This window comes from Aquila chrysaetos, chromosome 8, assembly GCF_900496995.4.
Source record: "Aquila chrysaetos chrysaetos chromosome 8, bAquChr1.4, whole genome shotgun sequence".
Lineage (NCBI taxonomy): Eukaryota > Metazoa > Chordata > Aves > Accipitriformes > Accipitridae > Aquila > Aquila chrysaetos.
The window spans coordinates 15,312,587-15,327,309 of NC_044011.1; positions in this window are offsets into that span (position 1 = coordinate 15,312,587).

Genomic DNA, 14,723 nt, shown 5'->3' on the forward strand with positions numbered 1-14,723 from the left:
CCACATACATCTTTTTGCTGAATAAATTCCTCACTTTGCCGTCTCTTTCAGAAAATGCCATTTTATTTTATCTTCCTAGGTTAAGAGTATGAGTATTAACATGAGAGACATCTTTGCTACAAAAGCTTAGACTTCATATAATACTACTACTATCATTTGAAGCAATTCAGCAAAGTACTTGCTAGTGTAAACTTCCTTCTTTCTCTAAATTGCAGCACTATATGATGCACTGTATGTTTTGAATGTTCAGCTAAAATGATTGAGGTATACCCTGCCTATCAGTTATGGCAGGAAACCGACTGAAAGCTTACTGATTTCTGTAAAGCTATTTTGAGTTTAATATGCAGGAAAAAAAGATATGGCTTATTTAAATCTCTTCCTCTCTGTATATTACACAAGAATATAATGTCACTCCAGCCTATTTGTTCTTATACCAAATAATCAACTCCAGCTGTGGACAGAGCTGGAGTCCACCTTGTATGAAAAATATATTCCAAACTAAGGTGGTAGCCATTGTAAGCTTCACTGCACTTACCCAGATTTTTTTGTTAGAAAAAAATTGTCTTCACCATCCTTGGGACAATGCACTACAATTTATCATCATTACTTTTCTTATTTTGCTTTTAATTGTTAAAAAATCACAAACTGAAACTGTTGCCACTATGGTGTTTGTAGATAGCCCTTCTGGAAGGAAAGGGGATTATATTTGCTAATATATAGCAGTTCTAGCAAGGGGCCACCTCACTTTCCATGCATGCTCTGTCATCATGACTGGGAATTTTTGGAAAGGAAAAGCTAGAAACATATTCAGATATTTTTATTCATTTTAAAGTAATGACATCCTTACTCTAAGCATATACTTGATTCCACTATGATTTCAAACATGCTTAAAGTTCAATGGTCATATTAAATGAGGATTCTTTGCTACATGTTGGCATTGTTTAAGGCGAGAAGTAAAAGACACGAAGAGTAGACACAGGAAAGACAGGAAGTACAGTAACGTAGGTAATTAGAGGCCCCTTGCTGTGTCCAAAGCAAATTATTTAGTGTGCAGCACACTTCCACGAGCACTCAGGTAAGAAGGCCTCAGCTAAGGACAGGTGGCAGCCAGAAGAACTGCCCTGATGGACAAGTCTAGCCAGGCCCTGAAGGATAGTGTCCCTCCTCTAACAAACCCAGCTTCAGGGTACTCGGGTAAAGCGTGACAAATGGCAAAGAAAGAAATACAGCCAGTATCACCAAGGCTGGCTCCGTGTAACGGATGGCACAGCACCCCTGAGGGCTGCTGCTTTTAGCTGAGACGTGAGTGAGGTCTTTGGCACTGAAGAATTCAGGGCACTCTTCCTCAGTAGAGAAATACTGCCTTTAGAGGAGGTAATGTTTCGGTTTGCCTTACTGTTGTATCTCGCTGTGCGTGGTCCAATTCTGGTCACCAGAAAGATCTAAACCAAGTGGAGACAATCCAGAGGACAGCTGCGAGAATGGCAGGAGGTCTAGAAGGCACTGAAATAGCTGTTTAATCTAGAGATTAGAAAGCGATGGGATGTTTAAAAGCATTCAAAACCATAAAGGAGCGCTACAAAAGGAAGGGAATAATTCCTTCTCAGTGTCCACAGTGCGTGGGACAAGAAGTAACGTGCCTACCTTGCAGCAGGTAAGATTGTCATATCGGAACCAAAAATTTTAGGAGGAAGTAAAGCTTTGTACCACATACTGTAAGGAGGAAGTGCAGTTTGAGTCACAGGAGATTTTAACGTACAGACTAGCCAAGCATCTTCCTGGAAAGCGTTTTTATTTTTGTGATACTTAGTCAGGGTGCAGAACAGGATATCTCTTTAGGTGTCTTGTTCTCTTCCGAGTCCATTTGCTGTGGCTCTGTGAATGTTGAGGCTGGTTTGAGCAACAGAGCATGCCCTTCTTTCTGCAGGTTTTGCAGCAAGCAGTAGTTGCCACTTCCTTCCTGTGCTAAACTGCCACACAGTATCGATGTGCAACCTTAAAACATTGCCACACACCTCCTGAGAGATGTGTGCAGTTCTACATCTCCTTTTCATGTACCGTATCAAGTATAAATTTATAAGCTGTATAACTGCATGAATTTTTCTACATAAAGGTTTTGTATATTATATGTAAACATACTTGTGTGTGTTTATGTTTTATATTTAAATGTAACAAAACTGGGGTGAACAAACTTTGACAATAAATTAAAGATACAAGTAGAAGCCAAAGAATAGATCCCCTCTAATATAAAATATACTGAATTACATGAAGTGTAGCAACAGACCATTCAACTTTCCTTGCATTGTGCTGAAATAAATGAAAGTAATGGGATGAGATTACACAAAAGCGAAGTGGGAGTAGAAAAAAAATTAGAAAAAAAAAATCATCTGTTAAACTAGTATATAATACCATGGTATACGATATGTTCTTGTAAGTGGAGTTATCAAACTTTTAACAGCTTAGAAATGCCTAAGTAGGATTTAAAGCTCTAAATGTACAGAATGAGCTCAGTCTAGCATATGGCAAGAGTCGAGCTAAAACAAATGGCATTTATTTCTAATGTTAGTCACCTCATTATTGTCAAGAAACTCATTATATGTATTTGAAATTCATTGTTGTGCCAATTTTTCCTCATTTATGCTTCATAAGTTACACTAAATTGGAAAACATTTCTAAAAACTCAAACTCCTAAACAAGAAAGAAAAGTGGGCACCCCAGTATTGTCTAAAATAGGACTAAAAGGTTATATTACTTAAAGGTGATAAGCAAGCAGAAGTACTACCAATCTCAAAATTATACACAGTCTGTTAGGAGCTGCCAAATCCAGTAGTTGAATAGCAGCAAGGCTTCCACAGCTCCACATCCCCAGATCCAGCCAGTAGCAAGGCTGAGTGTGTGCTCCCAGTAGGTGCACATACCATATACATACACATATACGCATGGCTGCAAGCACAGTTCAACAGGGACCAAAACCACAGCACTCGTGCAGACACTAATGACAGGACTGGCCTGATCCTGTTTCTCTCCTGGCTGATCAGGTTGAAAGCCTGTTAGCGGAAAGTATATGCAAATGCATATACATCCATAAAGTGTGGATCCCTCTGGCAGCTGACTTTAAACACTCAATGGGGCCATGCCTAGCCCCTGGATTCCAGTCTCCACGCCTGCCGGCACCTGGGCATGCCAGGTCCCGAGGCCTGAGCCACACACACGTACACACAGGCATGGACAAACGCACAAGGACACCCCATACTCCCCTCAAAGAGCTGGCTTTAGCCATTTAGTCTCTCCAGCAGCTGACCCCGGGCTCCCTATGGCAGATCTCAGGTTCCCCCCAGTAGCTGGGCTGGACCTCCTGACCCCTCCAGTAGCCAACTCTCAGACCCCTGGTCTTTCTAGTATTACAGACACTCCAGTATTTGACTCATTGGCCACTTATCCTGCTTTCTGGCTGATGGAGTTTGATGTTTGTTGGTGATTACACTCGTTGACATTCACACCCATGCACGCTATGCACCTTGTCCAGTGTCTCCAGGCGCTGGCAGCAGAGATGCCCCAGCCCCCGTGGCCCCTGATCCGCTCTGGTTGCTGCACACACAGGTGCACACAGAATAGGGAGCCCCTCACCCAGGAAAATAGTTAGAAATGGAGTTTAATGAGAAGCCAGGGCAGACCACACTGATCAGATGCAAGGAACGGCCAGACAAGCGTACTGACCAGCAGCCTGTTTACAGGACACATTTTATCCCCTTATCCCTTTAATTTCCCATGCTCTTCCACCCACCCTTGTGCCTCCAGGCTCCTGTCTGTCGTGGAGATGAGTCTTTAAACACATAACCTAACATTTTTTTTCATAACGCTTCAGCTTAGAAAAAGAAAAAAAAAATATATCGAACGTGATAAAAGTAACTTGTTTGACATGAACCAGTACTACAAAGCAAACATGATCGGATATTGCCACCGTGTGGACTCTATCAAAAAGGGCTTTCCTCTTGTTCTGGCCTAAAAAGATGCTGCAGGAACAGTCCAAGAAACTCTCAGCTACCAAAACTGAAGTTATTTGGAACTTCCTTACATTCTAATAGAGACAAGATATCTTTATCAGCTGTGCCTTTGAACAGCACCGGGCAGAATTTCAGCTGGCACCAATTTCAAGCAAACCTGGACAAATATCTTATCAGGAAAAGTCATAAAAACTTGGTGAATTAACCTTGTTATGTAACACTAGGCAGAATAATTCCATTTCTTTACTTGTTTGGAATTACATGTGTGAACAGAAAAATAATTTAGCTTAAAATATAAAGAAATTAAAATAATTGCTTCTCTGAAATACAATACTACAGGCAAACAGCAATTCATTGTGGTAAAAATATTAAACAAGACTGAAACCACAGAGGATGTCAGTGGTCACAGTAAAATGGACACTAAAGGAAAAGACTAACCTGGTAGGAAGAGAGGGCTTACAGGAATGTTGGGGACATCAGAAGACGCGGAGGTGTCTTGTAAGATCTAATCTGAAAGGATGTCTAAACAGAAATGAAGAACAGGGTGTTTAAGAAGGGGTGAGAAGCTTGGTGAGCCACCTGAGGCAGCCACAGCCCCTGACAGGAGCAAACCTGATGTTGCCAAGACATGAGAAGGAAGATGAAATCAGTCAGTACCCCTTGAGAAAGCATTATTTTTTTTTAAGAAGAATTGGGTTTTGAACCTCTCTGCTTTACTTCAGTTGTTCCAAGCAGTATATGGGTCTAGCGTAAGGCTTATCTCACTGATCCTACAATATCTACCTGGAGGAAACCCTGGTCCCATGATTTTTTGTGACCTGTAATCAACACATTTAGGATTCTTATCCACCGCTTTCATTACCTGACATTCGACTGACTGATAGTCAGTGACTATTCTCTGTCACTGTCATTATGCTTGCAGTTCCAAATCTATATTTGCTGACTTCTATACTGGTCTTGATACAAAATGTATCAAAAAGCTATTAAAAAAAATATTTAAAATATGTTAAATCTGTTAAATGTAAAATATGTAAAATATGTTAAATATTTTAAATGACAAGACATGTACCTCAGCCACTGTACACTATGTGTGAGTGAAAGAATTTATCCAAAGTCTTTCCTGACCTCACTTTGAATATATCTTAAATTCATTAGGTAGGAGAAGCATCTTGGTATTCATGAGAACTTCCACAGGCAGTAATCTGTCATCTCTATGCAATTAATCTTATCAGATATTATTTTCTACCTTTTGATGTTGACAGGTAGCACCAGAAGTTCTTCTGAACAATGTCAGGATTCTTCTATGAGACATCCATGCTTTTCATCATGATCATTTTCATTCAGGAGTGTGAAACTCTATGTCTTGTCAAATAACACATAATGAATAGGAAGCTTGGTGTTTTCTATGAAAAACTGAAGCATATAGAGACTTTTTTTTTCAGATGGTGTTGTTTAAAACTATATTACAACTTCTGTAAAAAAATGCTGATTTAAAAGAAGAATTTTAAGAAGGAAGAGTATAACAGAATACAGAGACAGTGAAAAATAATGGTACACAAATATCACATATGCAGAAACAGACAGGAATCTGAATAAGAACAAACACTTTTTGAATTGATAGATCAAATCTAAGAATAAAATTATAAGACTTCTAATTGGCCTGTAGAAAGGCCAAGCAATATTGAAAGAAAAAGTTAGCGTGCCTACAAAATATCTTTCTTCGCTTTCCAAAATTATATGTTACCCATCTCTTGGCTTTAGCTGTCTCTGTCTGCTGTTTCACGGTGCTGTGCTTTATCCTGAAGGTGGCTGCAATTCATGTGAGTCATTCATCCCTGCAACAGCTGAATATTTTTTCACTGTATGTCTCCCATGTTCAGCTGTGACTAGGAGTTAATTAGGCAGTTTCAAGACTACAGCTCTTCTGCACTGCAATGCTTACTTCAGGAAAATACTGTGCTACAATACAACAATACAGAATGTAGTTAAAATTCTTCACAATAATTATTCAGTAAATATGCTCCTCCACTAGGACAAAAAGTCCCCAGGGGAACTCTTTCTTGCTACCGCACTGCTTTGGGTGAGTATCTTTTCATGTCTAGAGTAAATAATTGCCAAATGACATGCTTGGGAGGACAAACAAGCTTTTGAAAAAGTGCTTCTCTTGACAAAAATCTCTCCTAACTGTGATTCTCTGACCTCCAAAAATGAAAATTTATAGCTGAAAAAGAAGCTCAGACAGCCCACTGGTGATATATATCCTTACAGTGTTTTCCTTTAAATTGCCAGTGTTTTTCTTTAAATTGCCAATAGCACCTTTTCTAAAACTGCTTCTCCATATTATGGGGAGCACCATGCACTTACTTTGATTTTGGTAGTGCTGTTCGCAGATGCCTGTCAGTCAGAGTCAAATCTACAGGATAAAAGCCCAGATGCTTCTAGCTCCTCAGTGCTTGTCTCTGGAGATTTCATAAATTGTGAGTTCTCCAGAGACAGGTTTTTTTGTTGTTTACACAGTTTTTACAAAAGGAGTTCAGAGCAAATATAAAATACTACCAGAACAGTGGCCTGATTTTGTGTTCAGGTTGTGTTGATGGGGATGACTATACCAGCCATCACTTCAACTAGCACCTCTGACTCTGAAGTGCAGCACCCCAGAAATAAAAGGGCAACCTGCTACAGAATTGCCTGGACCACCAATACTCTGCAGCACAGAGTTGCTACAGATTCATGTCCTCCGGACACAGAAAAGAGTTAGCAATACAGTCAGTGGTGGCTTACGCAAGTGGGAGCATAAGAGTTACATAGAGCTGACCATATCTGCCTTTTTCACTGAATTTTTTCTGGTCATTTTGTTTCTGCCCAGGCTTTGACAACTCCAGGCCACTCTGATTTTTCCATTCTTCAATGTTTCAATATTATAAGCCTCAGGGCTTCAGGTATAATGATGAAGCACCAAATGACACTGAGGCATTTTTAATTAATTTTGGGGGTCTATATAGCTTCCCCTGCCTAGCTCCAAAGCATTTTTGTTTTGCCTGTTTCTGGCAGAACATAGGGTTAAGTACAAGGCTCTGAAATTATGCTACACTTTTAACCACAAACTGGATAACGTGCCCAGTGGTGCAACAATCTTGAATCCTCTGTAGTCCCACAAATACTTCTGTTGATCCAGCTGAACCTGAACTCTGAGTCCTGAATGTAAGGCAGAGCCTACCAGGTTCTTCTGTTCTCCAATCTCCACCTTAATTTGCAGCTGTAGAGATGAGCCACCTGATAGTTTTCAGAGTAGACTAGGGAGGAGCCAGAGTTGATCCTCACTGAATCCTTGGAATTTCTGTTTTCTGTTGTCTTCTGATGAAAACCATGTTAGATGCTTCCCATCCCTCTTCTCTCATCTCAAAATTCCCAGCTCAGCTCCAGTCAGCTCAACCCATCCCGAGAAAAATCCAAACAGATTTCATTTTGTGCCTGAGGAGTAGGAATGTAAAGTCTGCCTGCTTAGTTTATTGACTGTTCTTCAAAAGAAGGCAGCAGTAAGGAATTAATCAGCCTGTCAGAGGGTATTTTTCTCTGATATTACCTGAAGATTAGATGTAGGTTGTCATCACCAAAGAAGAATCTTTCATAATATATTCCTGAGAGCTGGCAACACTCGTTTCAAAAGACGTGTGACTATCTTTGTCTCTACTATCTTTGTCTTCAGAACTGGAAAGTGGAAGCATTCTTGCTGACATTAATTACCCTATTACTGCTTCCTCTTACCATTTCTGATGGTTGTCTAGTTGATGAAATTGATGAAATCTCCATGGTATTGCCTATTTTTTTAATCTCAATCCATGCCCTATCATGACAGTCTTATGTATGCCTTAGGACTGTTCCCAGAGCTCTTTGGTTAAGATCAGGTGATCTTAATTGAAAGGGTCAGCAGTCATTTCTGGTGTATGCCCTTCTATTGCACATTTCAGTCTTACCTGATGCTTGCTTTCGTTGTTTGACTGGCCCATGTCAAGTAGTCATATTGTTGACTGCTTTACTTTTATAAGCTATACACTTTGCTTTTGTAAATTGTCTGTTCCCTTACATTTTCATCATCTCTCACCATTTTATTTCCTGATCTTTTTAACTGTTCAGATCACCACTGTAAGTCAATGAAATTCAATTTATTGATGCGGATTTCTGTATGCTAAAAATCTGCTTCAGAAGTCTTACATCTTAGAAGTGCTTGTCCCCCAGGTCTTTTCCAGAATGAATCAGGAGTTATTCTACTGAAAGTTTCATCAGTGTAAAACTGAAAGCATACATGAAAGCATACATGAAATCAGTACCAAGCTCCTTGTACTTAGTGGTAAATGATCCTCTACATCTGGAGTTTCTGCAGTCACTCTGTGCTTGGATGCCTGTGTCCACAACTCCTGGCCCTTACAGCTCAAGATTTATTCATCATACTCTCCATAATAGCAAGCCATCTGAGAGCAGTAAAAATTAATGACTTGCAATAGAAAATGGTTAAATTAATTATTCACCAGTTTCCAAAGGACCATAATTGCATTTCCATTCTCTGTGGAGCTCTCTCATTAACTTGCTGAGGGACTGGGGTGCTCAGCAGCGTGGAGGGTACAAGTACAGATGTTAGCGTGGGTGCTCGGGAGAGAGGGAGTAGTGGGGATTGTCAGGGGTGGCTTGAATGGCTATGTGGGTGAGGGCAAAGGTTTGGATGTTTTGTGGCTCTGAAGAGTATTGGGATGTCTAGATTTGCTGCAATAAGAAGGAAGGGATATGTGGAAGGAACAACTGCTGCGGTCTTTCTTCACAGTAAAATTTCTGTAGTTAGTTTGGGAGAGAAATTCTCTGGGATGCGTGGGTATGCTGAGGGAAATACAGCTTCCTTGACAGGGCACTTTTATCTTTTTCCCACTAAAAACTGTTCCAGTACCTGCTTTTGCTTTTGGCTACTTCTCTGCTTAAGCTGAGGTGCAACAGACAAAGAGCTTGCTGCCAGCATCTTGTCTTCACAGCAGTTGGTAATGGGCCTGCTCTAATGAACTGCAGCTTGACATGCAAGGCGAGGATGACAGACCTGCCAAATACGCACCTTGTGAAATGCCTTTAAACCTCAAATATTGCTCTCAGGGGAAGGGCAAAGAAAATCATCAAAGAAAATATATCAATGACTGGAGGTTTGGACTTTTGCTTTTCAGTATGATGTTTTCTTGCAGAGTACAGGAAACAATCATCTGCACAGCAAAGAAAAGCAAATCACCTAGTCTCACTGCAATTTGTTTGTACAGTGCTTAAGTACAACAGACTCATGATTGCCATATGAGATGCCTTGGGGAAACTATAATAAGAATAATAAATAATAACAAAACCAAGCAAGCTAAGTTGGCATACAGGACATTGCCCATGGACTTTGTAGAACCTTTACTTACAGTGTTATGAAGTAGTGTGGCACTCTGTACTTTTGTGGGTGATTTATCCTGGCTTTAGATACTTCAGAACATTCTGACATAATGTACACTTTAATTTTCCTTGGGCAAATCAAAAGTAGTGTAACAGAGAAATACAAGTCCAGCTAATTTCCTCATGAGTTGCATTCCAATCTTGTTGGATTTATAGGAATAAATGGATACTCTCTGACTACGGTGTGATCCTGTCAATCAGAGGAAGAGAAGATTAAACATTCATGACTACTGAAAGGCAATTTCCTTCAATTGTTCATCATGCATCCATTCTTAAACCTTTCCCATAGGATTTCCTCTTGCTCTAAACTTCAGAAAAGGTTTTGTTTTTCTAGAATTTTTTTTTATGGTACTAGTAAAGTGATGAAGGGGGTCATAATGATCAAATATTTGTTGTTGTTTTGCTTCGTGTTACTCATTTACCTATGGTGTGACTCAGAAAGCAGATTTTTACTGTCATAAGCCATTTGCCTAGAAAAATGAAAGAAGAATTTTCAATCTGTTTCAATCTATCAAACAAATGCAGTCATGAAAATTAAGCAGTATACCCACAGTAAATCTAACTAAATCAAACCAAAATGGTATCTGTGGTGGTGTATGATTCCACAAAGACTATTTTTTTGTGACTAGCCTGGTAGACCAGTTATAGGTCTGGAAAAAATAATGAAGTAATCCAGGTGTAATGCGTTAGACTGGGAACAATCCTGTTAGAAAGTGGCTCTGAATTATTTTTCTTAAGCATTGGAATCTATAGAAGAATATAGCTTTGGAAACAGCCTTACTAAAAACATATGGACAGTAAAGATTTTGTTCTTACCATCCTTCTATTCTCATTTTTGGAAGATATTTCAGATGTACAGGAGATATAAATACCCTCTAAATGCTTATCTGCCCATGCCGCACCTATTATGATATCTCAGTATGTGTAGGGATATTTTCATTAGCAGCAATGTGTTTGGATTAGGCTCTTATCTAACACACATAATGAAATGACAGCAGGGAACTATTTCTGCTAAAATGAATATAAAAATAGGTCCCAGAAACATACCCTGAATCCAGTATGCTATGTTTCTTGGTATGCCTAACTGTGTGATAAAATGAAGACCATGTCAGTGGTAAGTCCCAGTTTATGTCTCAGCAAAAGGATTACAGATAAGAGTCTCTGCCCATCTAGGGACAGCAACACTGCAGAGGTACTGAATATCCACACAGATCCACAAGTCCACATGCAAATGGTAGCATGCAGGAAGATTTTTTCCTGTTCTAAGGCAATGCCGCATGATGAGTCAAGTCCATTAAATTCCATGTGACAACTGTGAACATTATTTGTCAATGAAATGAAAAAATTTCAGACCACCCTAGGGAGTGGGAAAAATGGATTCCATTTCATTCCATCTTTTTAACAGCAGGAGAGAATACAACAGCAAGAGATTATTTTTCTGTCCAGCGCTGGTAGCTGGATGTAAAATTTACAGCTCAACTGTAGAGCTGTATCAGTTACTACAAAAACGTTAACATATGATTTTGTTGTCATAGTGAATTGCATTTGGGTGTTGTTTCTTTCTCTCCCCTTACACGGTCCCTTTCTTAATGGGCAGTAGAAAGAATAGGATGGTAATCGGAATTAAGGTAATGAGTCTACTGAATGTCATGCTTCAGCACTGCTGGTGTCAGAAGGTTCAGGGGAGCAGAACTGGATAGAAAGACTCTGAGGTGTATTTCCCTGTCCTTTTACCTCTAGCATCATAGCTGAAGACAAGGAAATACTGCACTCTGAAGAAATAATGGCAAATCTCTTTCCTAGATTGTAAATTTGTGCAAAACTGGCAAATTTGGCCATTGGATAAAAATTTTCCACCCTTTGGAAAGCATATTGGTGGATTTCATCTTCATCTGCTGAACGGGAGGTGGTTCACAGGATGCATTTGTAGGAGAACAGAGCGCCAGGAGGGATTTTTTGGCTTGTTGACTCCAGTTCTCTCCCCCTATGAGCAATGATATCATATAATCCTCTTCTTTAGTAATTTATCAAGCTTCAACTTGAATGTTGAAGCTAGGTGAGTTTATGCCTCTGTTTTACCCAATTAATTCCTTGTGAGGAAAGAAATCTTAGATAACAATAGTACCTTGTTTTCTTCTGTTCTGGGATGGTTACTCACAATTTAGTCTCCTGATAAAATAAAAGTTTGAGTTTGGGGTTTTCAAGTTAGAGTCCAAACTGCTAGCTCCACGTGGGCCACCACAAAATATCATGCAAGCTGTTAGATAAAAAAGAGTGAGAGAGGAAATTCCTGACTTTCTGTTAGCCCCAAAGAGCTCATCTTTGCCCCCTCCCCCTTTCACCTCCTTGTGTCCACAGGGGCGACCCACATTACCCTGGTGCACAGCTGGACCCTCACAAGCCCCATAACGCCAACTCTCAGCATCATACTCCCTGGCTATTACCTGGCTGCAGGAATACAGTGCAGAGATGCTAAAACTGGCTTTTGCCCACACGACTTACCACTATTGCTTGCAGCAGGACCCCCCGTCCCTTTTAATGTTAAGTATTTGAGATATACAAACCTGGCTCAAACAAAATTTTTTTCTCTCTGGCCTTAAGTTTAACCAGTGCTGAAATGCATTAACATAAAATACATATTGCTGTGTACCCTTTTTTAATTGTCTCACCCTCGCTTTCCCACACACGTGTAAATACACAAACACAGTCTTTAACATCACAAATATCATTAAAAAGATCAGTAATCTGAAAGTGTCTGGCTGGCAGAAAGGGAGGGCTCTCCTCTGCCTCTTTTTATGTCTCTCAGTCACCTTTCACTAGACTATATAAGACTTCCATGTTAGGGAAAAAATATGGTTTCAGAGCTTTAAGTTGAATATTGGATCTGAAATTTTTTTACATCTTCCAGTAACTAGAAAGTGTATTCACATTCTACCCAGTGACATTATCTTCCCAATCATGTAAGGGTACATAATTAGCAATAGCGACCTTCTTTTTACGTTATGTCCTTAGGATTTCACACGTCCCAAAAATATTGAATGTCTGAAATTCTCATGTGTTTCCTACCCACGATTCTTTCTCTGAAAAATCTGGAGAAAAATTAGTAACATCTAATACACTCCTGGAAACCAAAGTCTTTTCTGAGATGACGACATTAATGCAGTTATATTTCTTTTCATTCATAGCAGACATATCATATCAAAAGGTGTATTCTGACAGAGCCAGCATGTGAAGTAGGTTATTTAACCTGTAGCAGGTAAACTGAAGAAATCGGCTGTTTGATCTTGAAGAGGATTGATGTGAGTCATTATAGGCAGTAAAGTGAAGCTGTAGTTTCTCTATCTTTTGTCACATTATGAGCAGCATTTAAAATGGATAGTTTGATGGGAGACAGGAACATTTTTCATCACTGGTCAAAGAACAAAAATTCCTGAGTTTTTCTTCGTGCATCCGGAGAGCTGTAAAACTAACCAAGGACAAATATGAGGCTGCTGAAATATGAAACAATTAAAGGAAATCCCAGCCTAAATCATAATCTCCAGATGGAAAGTGTAAAAAAAAAGAAAACGTTTCACTGGCTGGTCATTCTACTCTTTTTCATTCTTTTTTTTTCAGTGAACTCTGCTTACATTTGAAATAAAAAGATTTTGTGGGTTCACGCAGGAGAATTCAGCAGATATACCTATGTTTCCTCAAGAAGTGCCAGTACCAGTAAGCAACTGAAAAACTGAAAATGAGTTTTCAGCAAGTTGCTTTAAAAATCTGACATGGTGTTCCTTTTTTGCTTTTAGTGACAGTGGTACGACCCTTCTGTCTGGCAGTGATTGACAGTAGCTAAGATCTGGGTTCAATCTGTAGGGCTTACTGACCATACTTAAACATCATCACCATGAGCCCTGGCCAGCTGAAAAAATGGTTTCAACTAAATTAATCTCTATGCACCCAGCAAAGTATCTCTCTACTCTAAGTGTTTTGTTAAACAGAAAACATCTAGCCATTCAGGGGTTTATTGGAGGGCAAAGAAAAATGTAACAGTCATAATATATCAATGGGGAAAGCATAAATGCCTCAGAGAAAGCAACTGCCTGCCCTCCCAGAGCAAGCTGGCCATGGTGCTAAGTCCTCTCCCCGTGGCTGTACATGGCTGAGGCAGCCGGCAACTCTTCACCTGCCGGGACTACCTTGTGTACCTACCGTTTGGTTGCCCAAAATATTCCTAATACATGATGATACCCATCACATTTATTTCCCCTGAAAGTTCTTCTCTTTCTTCAGGGTTAGGGCTGTTGTAAATTCAAAGCACCTCCCCTCATTTAATCAATACATTCAAAACCTTAAGGACAGAATTCAGTTCCTCTTTTCAAGGAGTAAAAGACTGCTCATTTCATTGGCATTGAACTCACTTACATCAGCAATGTGTTTGACAGCTCGTCCTCTACATACCACTGTCTCCCATCAGTCAGAAGTGACAGTGTGTTATACTTGCCAGTATAATGAACAGTGGTGAGCATTTTTATCCATGAGGCTACCTCAAGTTATGATGATTCTATTTGCAGGAAATGATACTTCTCAATACAGAAAAATGAAAGGACTAATGGGGTTACCAAGAAAATGAATTCTTGCAATACTCAGAAATAAAATGAACAGAAACAAAATTAGTCTAATATTTGAAATAATAAATTAATACAAGGTTTATGATGTACCAATCTGCTTTTGCTTTTTGTTGAAGATGACATTTTAATTATGACATCTCAGGATTTGATACACTGTACCTATTTTAGATGAGTTCTGTTGCAAAAACTTGCAATTCTTTCATTTTCTTGCAAGAGTAAATAGTGGAAAGAGAGTTTGAAACTGATCTGAGAGAGCCTCCTGCTTTGCAAGTCATTGTAAGCCCACATCATCTTGATTCATTTAAAACTTTATTTGCTGCAACTTGCAGCATTACAGGTGTATGGACCAGGTAACACTTTTGGTGGTCCAGCTTCTCTGATCTGCTGCTGTTGACAGTTGCCCATATCAGCTGTTTGTTTCTGAGGAAAATGAGAGAACTCCCACCTTGGAAAACCCTGTCCAGAGAGAAACTGTCACGCTGCTTCTCATTGCTGTTGACTTCCTCACAAAGCATTAAGGTTCATATTTAATACACTTGATAATATGGAAGATTTAATTATCTGTATAAGTGTCCATGTCTGAACTCAGCTGCTTTTCAACTGGATTAAAGTCAGTGTTTAATTCTGTTTTACAATGATTATC